This window comes from Macrotis lagotis, chromosome 1 (assembly GCF_037893015.1).
Source record: "Macrotis lagotis isolate mMagLag1 chromosome 1, bilby.v1.9.chrom.fasta, whole genome shotgun sequence".
Lineage (NCBI taxonomy): Eukaryota > Metazoa > Chordata > Mammalia > Peramelemorphia > Peramelidae > Macrotis > Macrotis lagotis.
The window spans coordinates 343,706,570-343,715,146 of NC_133658.1; positions in this window are offsets into that span (position 1 = coordinate 343,706,570).

The following is an 8,577-nucleotide window of genomic DNA, read 5'->3' on the forward strand; positions in this document are numbered from 1 at the left end:
AGGTGGTGGAGGGCAACAACCAACTTGATACCTGGGATAGCTCTAGATGCACAGGGCTTTGAGGTCTCCAGTACTCTTTCTTGAGAAATGAAACTGGGGGCAGCTAGGTTGTGCAGTGAATACAACATGGGCCCTGGAGTCAGGAGGACCTGAGTTCAAATACAGCCTCAGACACTTAATAATTACCTAGCTGTGTAACCTTGGGCAAGTCACTTAACCCTATTACCTTGCAAAAATAAAAATTAAAAAAACAGAGAAATGTAATAAAGGCTCTGGAATTAGAAGAAGAAAAAATAGTTTAGAAAATAAAGTGGTTGACTTTATCCAAGAAAATGGACACTCTGAAAACTAGGATAGGCCAAATAGAAATCAAATGACTTCATGAGATGAGAAATATAGCAGAACAAAATCAAGAGATTGAAAAAAACATGGGAAAAATATAAGATACATAAAACCAAAGACAATTGACCTGGAAGGTGGGTCAAGGAGAAGTAATTTAATAATCACTGAAAGACACGCCAGATGCACAGGGAGGCATGATGTTTAAATAAGAAATAGTCCTTATCATTAACAGAATTCACAGTGTAGTAAAAGTTTTATAATTCACCAACACAGTATAATAATATTACTTATGCAATGAATGAACCTGGTCTCAACTACCTCCTCATGCTTCTTTACTCTTTCTCCCTTCCCATCACTTTTTAAACTTGCCTCTTTTTTAACTATTTCTGTTAAGAGCATCACCAATTTCATGGTTCTCTTTAGAATCATCTTTTTTTTAGGTTTTTGCAAGGCAAATGGGGTTAAGTGGCTTGCCTAGGGCTAATCAGCTAAGTAATTATTAAGTGTCTGGGTTTGGATTTGAACTCAGGTACTCCTGACTCCAGGGCCGGTGCTCTATCCACTGCATCACCTAGCTGCCCTAGAATCATCTTTGACTTTCTCTTCTCTCTCATCTATGTCCAATCAATTAACAGGTTCTGTTAATTCTATTTCCACAATAGTTCTTGCATCTATTCCTTTCTCTCCAAGCACATAGCATCTTGGCCTAGTTCAGAATCTCTTGCCTAAACTAGGATAATGCCAGCATGGCAATAGGGATAGTAAAAAGTACACTGATTTTAGAGACAAGAACATGGGTTCATTTCTACACTTAGCAATATGAACCTGTGAGAGATACCCTGAGCCACTATTTTCTTATTTGTAAAATTGCATCCTTGACTATTGGTATCTGTAGTACCTATCCCATAGATCTGATGTGAATACTCTTTTAAATTTTTGTAAAATTTTTCCCCTCAGTTAAAAGAAAAAGAAAGTTTCAACATTTACTTCCAAAATCTTGAGTTCCAAATCTCTCCCTTCTTCCCACTTCACTCCCCTCATTGAGAAAGCAATTTATTCCATATAGATTAAAAATATATGAAACCTCAAGAAAAATAAAGTGAGGGAAAAAAGTATGCTTCTGTATTGTCTGTATTCAGACATCCTCAGCTCTCATGTTGGGAGAGATAGCTTTCTTTCCCATAAGTCCATCAGAGAAATTGCTTCAATATTTTTCTCACAGTTGCTTTTGCTAGCTGTATTTTCCTCCATCCTGTTCTTCCCCACCCCTATTTATTCTTTTCTCTCTCTTTCCTTTTACCCTGCCCCTCCTCAAATGTGTGTTGCATCTGACTACCCTCTCCCACAATCTTCCCTCTCTTATATCACCTATACCCCCCTCCCCTCTGCCTTCCCCTTTCTCCCATCCCTTTTCTCTCCTATTTTCCTCTATGGTAAAATAGATTTCTATACCCATTTGAGTGTGTATATTATTCCCTCTCTATGCCACTTCCTCTGAGAGTAAGGCTCACTCCTTCCCTTCACCTTCACCTTCTTCCACTCCACTGCAAAAGCTTTTTTTTGCCTCCTTTATGTGAAATAACTTACTTCATTCTACCTCTCCTTTTACTTTCTTCCAGTACATTCTTTCCCCTCATTCCATATTTTTAATGTTATAACCTTCAAATTCAACTCTCTCCTATGCTTTGTCTATATATGCTCTTACTAACTGCCCTAATAAATGAGAAGGTTCATATGAGATATCAGTATCATCTTCCCATGCAGGATTACAAGTAGTTCAACATCATTAAGGCCTTTATTACTTGCCCTTTATGTCTACTCTTGCTTTATTTCATCTGAGTCCTGTACTTGAAAATCAAATTTTCTATTCAGCTCTGGTCATCTCATCAGGAAAATTTGAAAGTCCCCTATTTCCTTGAATATCCATCTTTTCCCCCAAAAGAGGACATCCTGGGGGCAGCTAGGTGGTGCAGGGGATAGAGCACCGGCCGTGGAGTCAGGAGTAACTGAGTTCAAATCCAGCCTTAGACATTTAATAATTACCTAGCTGTGTGGCCTTGGGAAAGCCACTTAACCCCATTTGTCTTACAAAAACCTAAAAAAAAAATGCAAAAAGAGGACATCCTGAAAGAATATGTTCATTTTTGCTGAGTAGTTGATTCTTGGCTGTAATCAAGGCTCTTTTGCCTTCTGGAATATCATATTCCAAGCCCTACGAGCCCTTAATATAGAAGTTGCTAAATCCCATGTTATCCTGACTATAACTCCACAATATTTGAATTTTTCCTTTCTGGATACTTGTAATATTTTCTTCTTGAGTTCTGAAATTTGGCTATAATATTCCTGGCAGTTTGCATTTTGGGATCTCTTTCAGCAGGTGATTGTAGGAATCATTCAATTTCTATTTTACCTTCTGCTTCTAGGATATTAGGACAATTTTCCTAGATAATTCCTTTTTTCTGGATAATTACTTGAAAAATGAAATCTAGACTCTCTTTTTTTTGGTCAAGACTTGTAGATAGTTCAATAATTTTTAAGTTGTCTCTTCTGGATCTGTTTTAGGTCAGTTTTTTTTTTAGGTTTTTGCAAGGCAGTGGGGTTAAGTGGCTTGCCCAAGGCCACACACCTAGGTAATTATTGAGTGTTTTAGATTTGAACTCAGGTACTCCTGACTCCAGGGCTGGTGCTCTATCCACTGAGCCACCTAGCTGCCCTGTCAGTTGTTTTTCCAGTGAAATATTTCACATTTTCTTCTAGTTTTTCATTCTTTAGTTTTGTTTTATTGTTTCAGCTTCCTTTATCTCCATTCTAAATTTTAAGGAATTGTTTTCTTGGGGCAGCTAGGTGATGCAGTGGATAGAGCACCGGCCCTGGAGTCAGGAGTACCTGAGTTCAAATCTGGCCTCAGACACTTAATAATTACCTAGCTGTGTGGCATTGGGCAAGCCACTTAACCTCCATTGCCTTGCAAAAAAAAAAAACCCTTAAAAAAATCAATGTAAGGAACTGTTTTCTTCAGAGAGTTTTTGTATCTCCTTTTTCCATCTGACCAATTCTGCTTTTTAAGGCATTTTTCTCCTCATTGCCCTTTTGGACTGTTTTCTACATTTGACCCAAACTGGTTTTTAAGATGCTATTTTCTTCAGTACTTTTTTTGTATCTCTTTCACCAAAGCTGATGACTTGGTTTTCATAATTTTCCCATATCACTCTCATTTCTTTTCCCAATTTTTCCTCCACCTCCCTTAATTGAGCTCTTCTATAGCCTGAGACCAATTCACATTTTTCTTTTTTTTAATTTAATTTTTATTCTCATTTTGTACAAATGTTTTTCTTTACATTAATAAAATATATTTGTTTACAAGTAAACAAAATACTCCTCCCCCCATGAATATAGATAGACTTGCTTGGGCAAAAAAGTAAAGGGGGGGAGAAAAAAATTAAAATTTAAAAAAATAATAGTAATAATTGTAGCTATGGCCAGGTGGTGCAATGGACGAAGCACCAGCCCTGGAGCCACGAGCACCCAAGTCCATATCCAGACTCGTAAACCCAATAATCACCCAGCCATGTGACATGCAAGCCACCCAATCCCCACTGCATTGCAAAAGCCAAAAAGAAGAAAAAAAAAAGACCCAAAATAAAATAAAATAGTAATAATAGTAGGGGTGGCTGGGTGGCAGACAGAGCATTGGCCCTTGAGCCAGGAGCACCTGGGTCCGAATCCGGCCCCAGACAACCAATGATCACCTTGCTATGTGGCCCCAGGCAGGCCACCCAGCCCCACTTGCCCTGCACCCTCCCCCAAATAATAATAACAAAAAATGTGTTTCAGTCTTTGTTTCAACACCATCAACTCTGTCGTGAGTGGATCACATTCTTTATGATAAGTCCATCACAAAAGTTACTTCCATATTTTTCCAACGTTACCATTGTTGATCGCAACTCCCTCCTTTTGTATTTCTCCACTACCATGTACTATATTTTCTCTCTCCTTTCACTCTGACTCTGCTGTAGGGTTGCTGAGTGGCACAGCAGACAGATCCCTGGTCCTGGGGCCAAGAAGCCCTGAGCCCCCATACCACCCCTTAGACCCAGAATCCACCTGGCCCTATGGTCCTGGGCAGGCCATCCAATCCCAGCCCCTTGCAAGAAGTAAAAAAAGAAAATGTGTTATATCTGACCACTGTCCCCCCATGGTCCATCCTTTCCTCCTTTATTCACATCCCCACCCCTTCCCCCTGCTCCCCCCTCCTTCTTACTCCAGTTGTCTATACTCCATTGAATATATTTGCTGTTTCCTCTCCTAGCCATCTCTAATGAGAGCAAAGGTTCCCTCATTCCCCCTTGCCTCCCCCCTTCCATATCATTGCAATAGCTCATTCTAATAAAAAAAATCTTATTATGTGAAATAGCTTGGACTATTCCCCCTCTCCTTTTTCTTTCTCCCATTCCATTTCCCTTTTTTTCTTATTGACTCTATTTTTACACCATATTTTATCTTCGAATTCAGCTTTCTTCTGTGCTTCAATTATAAAAGCTCCCTCTACCTGCTCTATTAACTGAGATGGTTCATATGAATATTATCAGTATCATTTTTCTATACATGCAGTTCCTCCTCATCAAGTCCCTCATATTTCCCCCCTCTCCTCCAATCTCCATGCTTCACCTGAGTCCTGTATCTGAAGATCAAACCTTCTGTTCAGCTCTGGCCATTCCAAAAGGAACATTTGAAATTCCCCTGGTTCATTGAAAGTCCATCTTTTTCCCTGGAAGAGGACATTCAGCTTTGCTGGGTAGTTCATTCTTGGCTGCATTCTAAGCTCTCTTGCCTTCCGGTATATTGTATTCCAAGCCCTACGAGCTTACAATGTAGCTGCTGCTAAGTAATGTGTGATCCTGACTGCAGCTCCACGATATTTGAACTGTGTCCTTCTGGCTGCTTGTAATATTTTCTCTTTGACTTGGGAGTTCTGGAACTTGGCTATAATATTCCTGGGGGTTGGTTTTTTGGGATCTCTTTCTCAGGGGGATCGGTGGATTCTCTCCATTTCTATTTTGCCCTCTGCTTCTAGAATATCAGGGCAATTTTCCTGTAGTAATTCTTTGAAAATGATGTCAAGGCTCTTTTCCTGATCATGACTTTCAGGTATTCCAATAATTTTCAAATTATCTTTCCTAAGTCTGTTTTCCATATCAGTTGTTTTTTCAATGAGATATTTCACATTTTATTCTAATTTTTCATTTTTTTGGTTTTGAAGTATTGATTCCTGATTTCTGGTAAATTCATCAATCTCCCTGAATTCTATTCTTTGTCTGAAGGATTTATTCTCCTCAGAGAGTTTTCTTATCTCTTTTTCCATCTGGCCAATTTTGCTTTTTAAAGCATTCTTCTCCTCCATAACTTTTTGAACTGTTTTATCCATTTGACCTAAGCTGTTTTTTAGCATGCTATTTTCTTCAGCATTTTTTTGAATTTCCTTGACTAAGCTGCTGACTTCATTTTCATGTTTTTCCTGCATCTCTCTCCTTTCTTTCCCCAGTTTTTCCTTCTAACTCTCTCATTTGATTTTCAAAGTCTTTTTTGAGCTCTATTATAGCCTGAGCCCAATTTCTGTTTTTCTTGGAGTCTTTAGATGCAGGAGCTTGTGCTTCCTCATCTTCAGACTGAGTATTTTGATCCTTCTTGGCCTCATTTGCAAAATATTTCTCAATGGTCTTCCTCTTGTTTGTTTGTTCATTTTCCCAGCCGAAGCCTATTTTGGGGGGTGCTTCCTGAGCTTTTGGGACACTCCCACAAGGGTCTCAGTGTGTGAGGTTCTGTCCTCCCTCCTGGTCTGTGAATGATCATAAGCTCCCCCCTCTACCACGTGGCTGAGGTGGGAGGGGCCCTGCTGTTCTATGGGGGGGCTTAGACTGCGATCAGGATCTGAATGTGGTCCAAGCTCCAGAGTCCTGTTCCAGGGACAGAGGACAGAGCTCTGCAGTTTCTCTTCACTCCCCTCCCTCAGCTCAATGGGCTCATGCCCTAGGGGCTCCTGCTTACCGGCTCCGCCTGCTTCTGTTTCCAGGTCTAGGCTGCCAAAAGACCAGGCTGCTCGCTGTGTGCCCTGAGGGCTGGGCTCCACATGCTCGCTCTGGCAGAGGTCCCCCGCTGTTCCCCTACTTTGTGCCGGTGCTCCCCAGGGTACAGCTCAGGAGACTCCCCCGCCCTGGGGCTGCCTCCGGGAGGCTGAAGTTCTTTGGCTCTGGTGGGCCACCCCTCTGGCGGACCGCCTCTCCGGCCCCGGGGAGCAGAGCCTTTCTGCTCTTTTCCAGGTTACCTTGAGTAGGAGAACTGCCTCACTGGGTCCCTTTGTGGGTTCTGTCTCTCGAAAGTTTAGTTAGAGTCCTTAGTTTATGAGTTTTTATCAGAGAGCTCCTAAAACTCAATCCCTTCATGTCGCCATCTTTCCAATTCACATTTTGCTTGGAAGCTTTGGATTCAGAAGTTTTGAATTTTTCAGCTTCTGAGTGTGTATTTTGATCCTCCATAGGATTAAATTGTCTATGATTGGATTTTTTTCTTCTGTTGTTTGTTCATTTCCCCAGCCTATGACTTGATTTTAATTCTTCATAAATTGGGGCTTTGCTTCCAGGGTGGGAGACACACTATCCCAAGCTTTTGAAGGTTTTTACAACTGTTTTCAGGGATACCCCCTCAGGGACCTGCAAGTTCTCAATTCCTCCAAAGTCTTATGAGAGGCTCTGACTGCTCTCCTGGGCCTCTGCTCTGGTCTGTGGATGACCACAAGCACTCTCTTCTGCCTTGGAACTGTGAGGAGGGTCTCTGCTCTGCTGCAAGGAGTAAACTCTGTTGGACTTCTGCTCCATTTCCTGAGATTGTGGCCCCAGACTTCGACCTGGATCTGAGTATGGGTGAAGCAACAGAGTGCTGCCTCAGGGATAGTGAAGAGACCTCTGAAGTCTCCATTCCCTTATCCTCCATGGGCTGAGCACTCTGGAAGCAGCTGCTGGGATGCTCTCCAGACCTGCTTCTTGTCCCCTAGGCCTAGATCTGCACTGAGGACTGCACAGGACTGGGCTCCCCTATCACTCTGGTGTGACAGAGTTTTCCTGCTGAGCTTCCCAATTGTTTTTGGCAATCCCTAGGCTGCGAGGTCTGGAAACTGCCACTGCTGCTATGGACCCAGGCTCCCTGTGATCTGTTCCTGTATGTCTGGAGCCAATTCACTCTGGCAGCCCAGGCTGCAGGACCTTTCTAACCCCAGTGTAACAGACCCTTCCCTGTGGATCTTCCAAGTTATCTTGGGCTGGAAAATTGTTTCACTCAATCTTTTTGTGCATTCTGCCCATCTAGAATTTGGTTAGAGACATTATTTGAAGCTATTTGGAGTGGTTTGGGGGAGAGCACATGGGAGTCCTTGCCTTTACTCTGCTATCTTCACTCTGCTGTAGTGAATATTCAATGAAATAATACATGTCAACTATTATCATATCTCCTGGTTAGTTTGGAAGTCTCCAAACAAGTCTGATCATATTACTCTCCTGCTCAAAAATCTTTAGAGGCTTCCCTTGCTTTTAGGACAAAATACAGACCACTTGGTCTCACACCTCAAACTTTACAGCAGCTTTCCTGACTTTTTACCTATGTGATTTATTTATTTTTCCAATTTAGTTCCTATTATTTCCCTTCATGAACTCTACATTCCAGTTAAGACAGTCTACTCTTTGTCCTCATTCTTAACATTCCATCTCCAGCCTCCATGGCTTTCCACAAGCTGTCTCTCTCATCAGCCTATGCCTCTACCACAACCACCACCACCACCATCACTCCCCAACTCCCATGCTGGGAACCACCTACCCCTTCATCATCTCCCACCCATTTGAAACCCTATCCTCCTCCAAGGCTCTGTTCAAGAGATTCACCCCTTCCCTGTCCTTAAATGTTTTATTCCTTTTTCTGTCCTTGGGTACAGTCTCCCCACCAGAAAATAAGCTCTCCAAGGACAGGGGCTTTCATTTTTATTTTTTTGTCCTGGGAACCTAAGGCGATGCTTAACATCAATAGAGTTTTGTTGAATTGAGGTATTAGAGAGGTAGAAAGGAAAGTTGTTATTTGAGGTCTAAGGAAGAAAGTTGTTCCTGGTGGGGTCTGGGCAAATTATTGGATCAGGGAAAGCTTCCTGGAAAAGGTAGCAGTTGAGTTGAATTTTAAAGGATGAGATGAAGATAG